The sequence below is a fragment of the Hemicordylus capensis genome, chromosome 2, assembly GCF_027244095.1.
Source record: "Hemicordylus capensis ecotype Gifberg chromosome 2, rHemCap1.1.pri, whole genome shotgun sequence".
NCBI classification, from domain to species: Eukaryota; Metazoa; Chordata; class Lepidosauria; order Squamata; family Cordylidae; genus Hemicordylus; species Hemicordylus capensis.
In genome coordinates, this window is record NC_069658.1 from 293970771 (window position 1) to 293979603 (window position 8833).

Below are 8833 nucleotides of genomic sequence, written 5' to 3' on the forward strand. Positions count from 1 at the left end.
TTCCAAGGATGATTGGCACTGCTCCCCAAGGTCAAAGAGCTGGCAGGGCAGCCGCAAGGGGAAACAGCTAGTAAATTTCTATGTTTCCTTCCCCTGGAACGGCCTGCTGACCTGCCAACATTACTTCTGTTCCCCACCACCACCGGAATGGCTGCCCCACTGTCAGTGGACACGCCCCCTGTCTCCCCATCTCCATGTAAGCCCAGACACATTCTAAAAGATCTTCACCCAGGAATAATTAAAACAGAAGCCCCTTTATTAAATGCCTCCCACCTACAAATACCTGGGCCAAGAGGCCTGTCACTTGCCCTTGCTGTCCCCCGAGGTGGCTCCCCCAAGGGGCTGACCCCCTTTGGTGTCACCCCTTTGGTGGCATCCCCGCCACCACAGGCAGCGTTCCTATATAGGGCCAGAGAAAGCCCCTCTGGTCAGCTCTCAAGCAGGAACTGCTGACTCACTCCTGGCCCTGATCCTGCAAAGCAGCCACTGTCAAAGGGCACAGTTCAGGTCGGGGACCGGCAGGTGGACTCGCCTTCTCTCTCTCCTGCAGGCAGATGTTCAATAATGCAGCAGCAGCAGCAACAGCAACAGTCAGCCCACACCAGTCTCTCACTCTGGGGGGCTATCTAGGAAGCCGGTGGTCTCTCCCAAGGCTGCAGGGCTTCTAGCAGGCTCTCTCCCAAGGTCTCTCCCAAGGCTGCAGGGCTTCTTCTTTACCATGGTCCTTATCTGGATCACAGCTGCCTTTGGGTTTAAAAAAGTGAGATGGGATACTTCAAAGATACACTAATATTTTGATGAAAAATTATTTTGAGGAAAAGTGGAATATCCCAAGAATCTACAGGGCTTTGGCCTCCAAGCAATCCTGCCCTGTGTGCTTTGGTTTATACGGACTGAGCTTGAGGCCCATCTGCATTGCCAATCTCATATGCTTTGTGTCATAAGGAGAAACAAGCAATGCACAAATGCCACAAAGTTATAAGCATGCACAACATTTTTTAAAAAATGCAAAATTGTGCTAAAACACAGTATTGGGATGTATGAGACCTCCATTCTGTTATCACAGCTGTCACGAATCTGGGCCAGGACCCTCCAGATCTGCTCAGACTGCAGGGCTGTTGTCTTTGTTTTCTGAACAGCACCACTGCAGCACCTTGCAACCTACCAAGGAGTTTCAAATAGAGTGCAAAGTAGGACCCAGCAGGGGCAGAGCTTCAATAGGGCGGACAAGTCCAAAGAACCTGTGCCACCCAGCTTCCCAGAGCCGCCTGTCCCTGAGAAGGGCCACCTCGCTCGCTTCCCCTCCTCTGCTGCCCAGCAGCAGCACTGGCCATTCCCAGCATGGCACCCCACTGCCGCTTCCCTGGCTGGAGTGCAGGCATGCCTCTGCCGCGCCATTGTGGGGCGGGAAGTAAAGGGGCAGCACGGGTAAGGACAGGCCACAGGGTCCTCTAGAGTTTGCACCCAGGCCGCCTTCAACCTCACTATGCCACTGGGACTCAGATGTGTGGGGCAAACATAAGAAGCCCCACTACATACGTACACACCTAAAGCTGTTCTCGCAACCTGACTCGTGCATCTGAGCAAGGCAGTTTCTCTTTGTCAGCTTTCCCAGCTTTAAATTGAGGGTAATATTTGGGTCACATCAAGAAAGCTAAAGACTGGGGCAAAAGACTATCTGTTCTCTCCCGGCAACATATATTGCTCCTGGTACATAGAGCAGGAGAATGAACATCATAGCAGGAGCCCCAAGAGGCAAATTTCTCTTCATCCCAGGATGGCTTATGACTAACATATATTTTCTTTATATCTGTTAAACATAATCCTCCTATTGTCAAACACTTGTTTAATTCGGGTAAGCTGGCTTATTTTTGTTCCTGTTTTTTATCTTTTGAAAATGCTCTTGTAACGAATTCTGTTGGTTGCACACATGGATTATTCACCCATCATAGTTGCATTATTTTTAATAAACTCTGGACCAAGCTGGGGCTTGAAGCCAAGACATTGATAACGACTGAACCATCTCCATTTTCAAAATGTGCTTCTGAGGAACCATAGTTCGCTTTGCTAGCAGCAGCACTCATCTGGAAGGGACTTTCCACACTGCTGGTTGGGTCACAGTGTAGTGACTCACAAGTGACCAGAAAGGCATAGAAGATGCTAGGAAAAAGTGAATCTCAATCAACATACAATCACCCCACCTCTAGATGCAGCAAATCAGTCATACAGGTGGGATTAAAAACCTATCCCATGCCTGTGAACTGTGTTGACCAGTGAGAAGCCAGTACAAGATGAATCATGCTGCACATCTGGAGAGCAGCAAAAGCTTTGCCCGTTTTCTGAGGGACATAATCTGACTAAAATTGGGAGGTGGGGGGGAGTGGAGACAGGGGCATAACTATAATAGGGCAAGGGGAGAACGTTGTCTCGGGGGCCCCTGCCTCGGGGGTGGGGAGGCAGAGACATGTCTCCCCCACCCAACGCCCGCCCGAGCTTCCTTGAATTTTTTTTTTAATTTTTAGAGAAAGGCAGTGACGGGGGGCCCATTTTAAAATTTTGTCTCTGGGCCCACTCCAACCTTGTTATGCCCCTGGATAGAGCATGTGGATTTCTTTAAGGGCTCCTCATAATCTAAGTACCACAATGGGAACCATCCTGTCTAGTCTGACCTTTGTGCCCCATCCCCACCTCAACAAGAAGTGTGGAATCCTGGCTTTCACTTGAGCTGCACAGGCTGCTCATTCACCTGGATGGGAAAGAGAGCAGCAAGGCAAGGGGGGCTCCCTAGAATTGGTGTCTCAGGCAACCACCTAGGTCTCTATAGTGGTTGAGCTGGCCCAGTCTGGAAGATAATCCAGTGCTCCTCATTTCCTGGTCAAAAGTCAGAAATAGGGCTCTGGTTGTTCCCCTGTGCATGAACCACCTAGAGCCTTTGGAGTCAGGCAGAAAAAGAAAGGAAGGAAAGAAGGAAGGAAGAACCATGAAGCGAATGTCCAACTGTGCATATGAATTATGAAATAGGCAATCAATTCAAATGCCTCTACAGTTTTAAGTTTCTTACAAGCTTCCGGTTTGCTTCTAACTTCCAATACAATCTGAAAAACTCTGTGTGTGTGTGTGTGTGTGTGTGTGTGTGTGTGTGTGTGTGTGTGTGTGTATTTGTGTGGAATCTCATTAAGCTAGGCAAATTATCCTTACATTCTGAATATTGTGTTGTCCTTCCCAGAAGGGACCAAGAAGGTGCATGATATGATTGGATAGCTCTGAAAATCCCAAAAGGCAATGCTTCATTAAGTGGCTCGGAGGTACACAAATAATTCATCACAGCTTATACACTCTTGTTGTGAACTATGATGTGCATAACTCATAGGAGACATTTTGTTTTATTTTCAGCAGAGAATTCTCCGGTTAATTAGAAATGATTTGATTATTTCCAGGAACGTCCATCAAGTTGGCATATTATCAGCATGTTTTACACTGATTAGTGCCATTCCTTATCAGATATTAATTACCCATAGCCAGTCAGGTTAACTGACAGTTGCCAGTTCATCCCAGCTTGTTTAGTCTCATCTTTTTGCACTATATATGGCTCTGTCCTTGATGGCATCCTTATTGTTTCAGCTGCATATTTGTATTGCTTTATCTAAGAGCCAATCCTATCCTATTAACTGTCTCCTTGTGAGAAGGACTTTAAATCTGGAGAGACCTCCCAATCTAAAGTTTGCTCCTGAACCTTGGCATAACTTCTTAAAATATTAGACAATTCAGAGATCACATTCCATTCTGGGAAACAATCATATCATACTCTTGATCAACTATACAGACTTGCATCCCAGGCTTTCATCTTGTACCAAGCTTACAGTTAACTGATATGTTAAATGTTTCTTCTTCTACTACATTCTTGATCTTTCTTAAGCATCAGCCAGTTCTCAAAACACCAGATGCACCATCTCAACCAGCAACAACGCTAGGCATTTTTTATCATAACAGCATCTCCTAGCTCTGACGACAAGGGTTCTTAGACATCTTCTGCTGTATGGGATCTTAAACTCCTACCTACTCTTTCATATTTAAATGTATTTATTTTTAAATATGCATCCTGCTTTTTGCCCTCCAATCTAAAGGTGTTCAAGGCAGCTAACACAACACAAGTCTGCAAACAGTATAAAAGACAAATACTAAAACAGCAGCATATTAACAACTAATCAGAGAGAGTCAAAGAAAATACCACAGGACTTAAAAGGTTGCTGCAACAGACTCTTGTCAGTTGGCAGTGGAGCACTGCCAGCATGGAAGCCAACCCAATCACATGCTAGGCATTATTACAAGGAAGGACCTCTCTTATTGCCACCAATCTCCTCTCACTGAGTGATGAAACACACAAGATGCTCTCTCCAGATGACTGCATGGAGTAGGAGAGTTATCCTGGTTATCTTAGAGAGTTATCTCTAAAGGTGATAACCAGCACCTTGAATTGCTCTCAGAAGCAAATAGATGGTCAATGCAGCTGGTAACACAGACGTGTGGCATGGTCTCAAAATGTGGAGTCAGGACTCAGCCAGACCTGAACCCCAAAGAAGCCTCCTCTGGTTCAGAAAAGCTGAACCTTGCAGGAGCTTCTGGCACACACCACAGTAGTGACCACCACAGTGCTTGAGAAACAGCCAAAGCTGAATCTGTAGGATAAGTTTGAGATCTTGAGGGATCTGGTGCTTGGGTCTCGTAACCCTGCTTTTCCTCAGGACCCCCAAAAGCAGCTGCAGGACCAGATGTGGGCCAATGTCCAAAGAGAGGAGAGCTGGTCTTGTGGTAGCAAGCATGACTTGTCCCTTTAGCTAAGCAGGGTCCACCCTGGTTGCATAAGAATGGGAGACTAGAAGTGTGAGCACTGTAAGATATTCTCCTCAGGGGATGGAGCTGCTCTTGGAAGAGCAGAAGGTTTCAAGTTCCCTCCCTGGCTTCTCCAAGATAGGGCTGAGAGAGATTCCTGCCTGCAACCTTGGAGAAGCCACTGCCAGTCTGTGAAGACAATACTGAGCTAGATAGACCAATGGTCTGACTCATTATATGGCAGCTTCCTATGTTCCTAACCAGAAGAGGAGTGCAATACAATGCAACACAATCAGAGGTTTATCTAGGGAAAATAGCGCCTAGGGAAAACACTGAAATTGCGCCCCCTGTCCAAGCATCTGACACCCATCTTTCAGATAACTTTACCATAATATCAGCTGAAAAATACAAGCCAAGCTTGTTAATCTTTTAATATTTCAAGAACTATTTAGCAGTGGACTTAGCCAGACCAAAAAAATGCTGAAAAACTACAAATTTCAGTATGCGGGGGCAAATACTATGTGGAGGCGTACTTGGAAAACTTAACAGAAGTGCCTGTCTAATTCTCTACTATGCATTGTAGCATCACCATTACATAAGTTTTAAAAATCAATGGAGAATTTGACATTTCCCAGATACTCTGTAAATAATTAAAGGATATGCAGAGTAAACTGTGTCACTGCTTGGAAAATATGCTAGACTTTCAGAAGGACAGTTAAAATGAGAGAAAGCAAGAAACTCCCAGTGGGCCTTAATATTAAGGATTTCACATTGATTCAAAGACAAACTCACCATTAATAGCCATATTAGCAAGACATCACATTTAACTCACTTATCACAAGAAGCAAAGTAAGAGCAAATGAATACAATCCTAGCTCATAAGCGTCAGCTCCGCATTCACAAGCCCTGATTCTCTGTACATAGTGCCAATCTGAATATGTGTACAGTGTCTTATATTATATTATATTTATTTATTTATTTTTACCTGTAGCCCCTTTGCAGGGGCTTCCTAAAGGCTGGGGGGTTACAAAGGTTCCCCCTCACCCCGCTGGCCTCTAGGGCCTCGCAGGGACCATTTGAACATGTGCGGTGGCCATTTTAAAAAATAATATGTAAAAAAAAAAGGCCACTGAAAACAAAATGGCCACTGTGCATGCTCAAATGGCTTCTGCAAGGCCTGGCATAACCTAGGGCCTCACAGAGGCCATTTGAGCATGCACGGTGGCCATTTTGTTTTCAGCAGCCTTTTTTTAAAAAAAAAATAATAATTTTACAAAATGGGGGCCCCCTTCAATTGGTGCCCGGGGCACGTGCCCTGCCTGCCCTACCCTAGATATGCCCCTGAACACAATGCCCAGGAGTGCAACACGATGTCCAGAACCAGAAGAGGATCCCTGAGGGCTTTCTTTTGATGTGCTTACTCAAGAGGAGAAGAAAGCAAGTAGAAGCTTCAGAGGAGGAGCTTCCTAGTCAGCACAACCTTTGATATAAACAGTTCAACCTGGGACCTTCCCTGGAAAGCCTGTTCCTGACTCACTTGTTCCAGCCTGCCTTCCATTCCAGACGCCACCCTTGCTCCAATTTCAGTCTTCAGCTTTACTCTCCAGTAATCCTGTTTCCTGCTTCACTCTGTCTTGCCTGTCCCCTGCTCCAGTCTTAGCACTCTCCTTGGTTGCCAACTCAGCACATCTGCCTTGCACCACTGATACCTGGCTATAGCATTCTGCATCAGCTGATTTTTTCTTCCTTTCTTATTAATTTAAGTGCTATTACAAAATATTTAAACTTAATAACAGAAGTATATAAGTAACAATATCACTTAAATAGCAACCACCTATAACATATCAAATACAAGGAAACTATCAAAAGACGAAAGTGCCTTGTTTTGCCAATAAGAAACAAACTCAACTTTTGTGCAGCCTCTCTTCCCAGGGCCTCGCTTCCATATTTTCCCACTTTCTCTGAGCTGTGGAAGAGCTTATGGATTGATCCTCCCTGCTTGGTGTGCCTGGCTGAGTTCTGAATAGTCAGCTACAAGTTTGACAGGAGCCCCACCTTCTAATAGCATCCTCTAAAGCTTCGTGGCAGAGAAGACAATGGCAACAACACTATATGCTTTCATTTCATCTCCCTCCCTGCTATCCTCAGCTTTCACCAATTGGGTCAGCTTAATTGGCTTGTTTGGCCATGAGTTGGTGTGCCAAGGGACTTCCCCTCAGTTTGCATGTAGCAGGTACCCTTGTGGGATCCCAAACACAACAAAATTTGCCATTGTGCTCTAGCAACAGATCAGTCAACTCCAGGTTCAGAGTATAAATTTCTCACTGAGTTTCAAAATAATCCAAGCATTTTTTTTAAATGATATAATCCACCTTTATTTTTATTTTATTTTTATTTTTGCTGATTGGCATCTAGCAACAGTGTAAACCACTATTGTCCAGGCTCTAATACAAGTGCAACACCAGAAACCTGGAAAAGATATAAGGCCTTCCACCAGCATATACAAGACAAGATTTCAAAAGTTTAATGCACATTATAAAAATAGGGAAAATGTCTCTATTCCAAAAGTGACATCTTGCTTAACTGTGATTATTTTCTGCCTACTCAAATCACTGGGCTTGGCTGTCACATTCTAGGAATATCTCTCTTGCAAGATTCATCCAGATTTAAAAAAAGATTACATCCAAAACGTGATTTGTCACTGTCTAAAGTGTATCTCATTTATCACTTAACAGATTCTAAAGATACTCAACGTCATTAATCAAAATACACTTTGGTTTAGTATGTCCTTGTTATCAGGGTCAAATTCAGCTGGAGTCTGAAGGGTATCTTGGCACAACTCCATCAGACTAAACTGATTGGGTACCAACTACTAGAATCCTTCCCAAACTAAAGATAAATCACAGATCATTTGTTGGTGTCAGTAAGTGTGATGCAATTCTAGGATTTAATGTGAACTTCATGAAGCAAAGAGATCCTGTTCATTTGATCTGAATATACTGAGATGGTATGGAACTTATTAACGATTGCTATAACTTTAATAGCAAGTAAATGGCACTCATCCAACTCTCCTATTCTGAAATACTGGTTGGCTAAATCTTCAAGAGCTGCAGAAATTACTAACACAACCAAATATATTTGCTTAAGAGAAGGAAAACATAAGAGCTGCATTTCAAATTACTATATATTTCATGAAAAACAAATACAACTGAGAATTAAATCAGTACAGATCTTTCTTCATCTGTACTGGGACCCGTACTGAGACCGGTGCTTTTTAATTTATTCATAAATGATCTAGAAGTAGGGGTAAGCAGCAAGGTGGCCAAATTTGCAGATGATACCAAACTCTTTAGGGTAGTGAAATCCAAAACTGATTGTGAGGAGCTCCAAAAGGATCTCTCCAAACTAGGGAAGTGGGCGACAAAGTGGCAAATGTGGTTCAGTGTTGGCAAGGGTAAAGTGATGCACGTTGGGATGAAAAACCCCAACTTCAGGTATATGCTGATGGGATCTGAGCTGTCAGCAACTGAACAGTAGAGGGATCTTGAAGTCATGGTGGACAGCTCGTTGAAAGTGTCAACTCAATGTGCAGCAGCTGTGAAAAAGGCCAGTTCCATGCTAAGGATCATTAGGAAGGGGGTTGGAAATAAAACTGCTAATATTATAATGCCCTTATACAAAGCTATGGTGCGGCCACACCTGGAGTACTGCGTACAATTCTGGTCACCACATCTAAAAAAGGACATTGTAGAATTGGAAAAGGTGCAGAAGAGGGCAACTAAGATGATCAGGAGCCTGGAGCACCTTTCTTATGAGGCAAGCCTACAACACCTGGGGCTCTTTAGTTTAGAAAAAAGACGACTGTGGGGAGACATGATAGAGGTCTATAAAATCATGCATGGTGTGGAGAAAGTGGATAGAGAGAAATTCTTCTCTCTATCTCTTTCATAACACTAGAACCAGGGGTCGTCCCATGAAACTGATTGCCAGGAAATCTAGGACC

The 8833-nt window shown here is 44.1% G+C and overlaps 1 long non-coding RNA gene across 1 annotated transcript; it reads right to left on the minus strand.

Moving 5' to 3' along the window:
- Positions 1-235: 235 nt before the first annotated feature.
- Positions 236-6868, minus strand: LOC128346986 (uncharacterized). The gene is made up of 2 exons (XR_008317331.1): positions 6740-6868; positions 236-744 (listed from the first exon to the last, which is right to left on the minus strand). It is a non-coding gene; the product is annotated as an uncharacterized LOC128346986 (long non-coding RNA).
- Positions 6869-8833: the final 1965 nt, after the last annotated feature.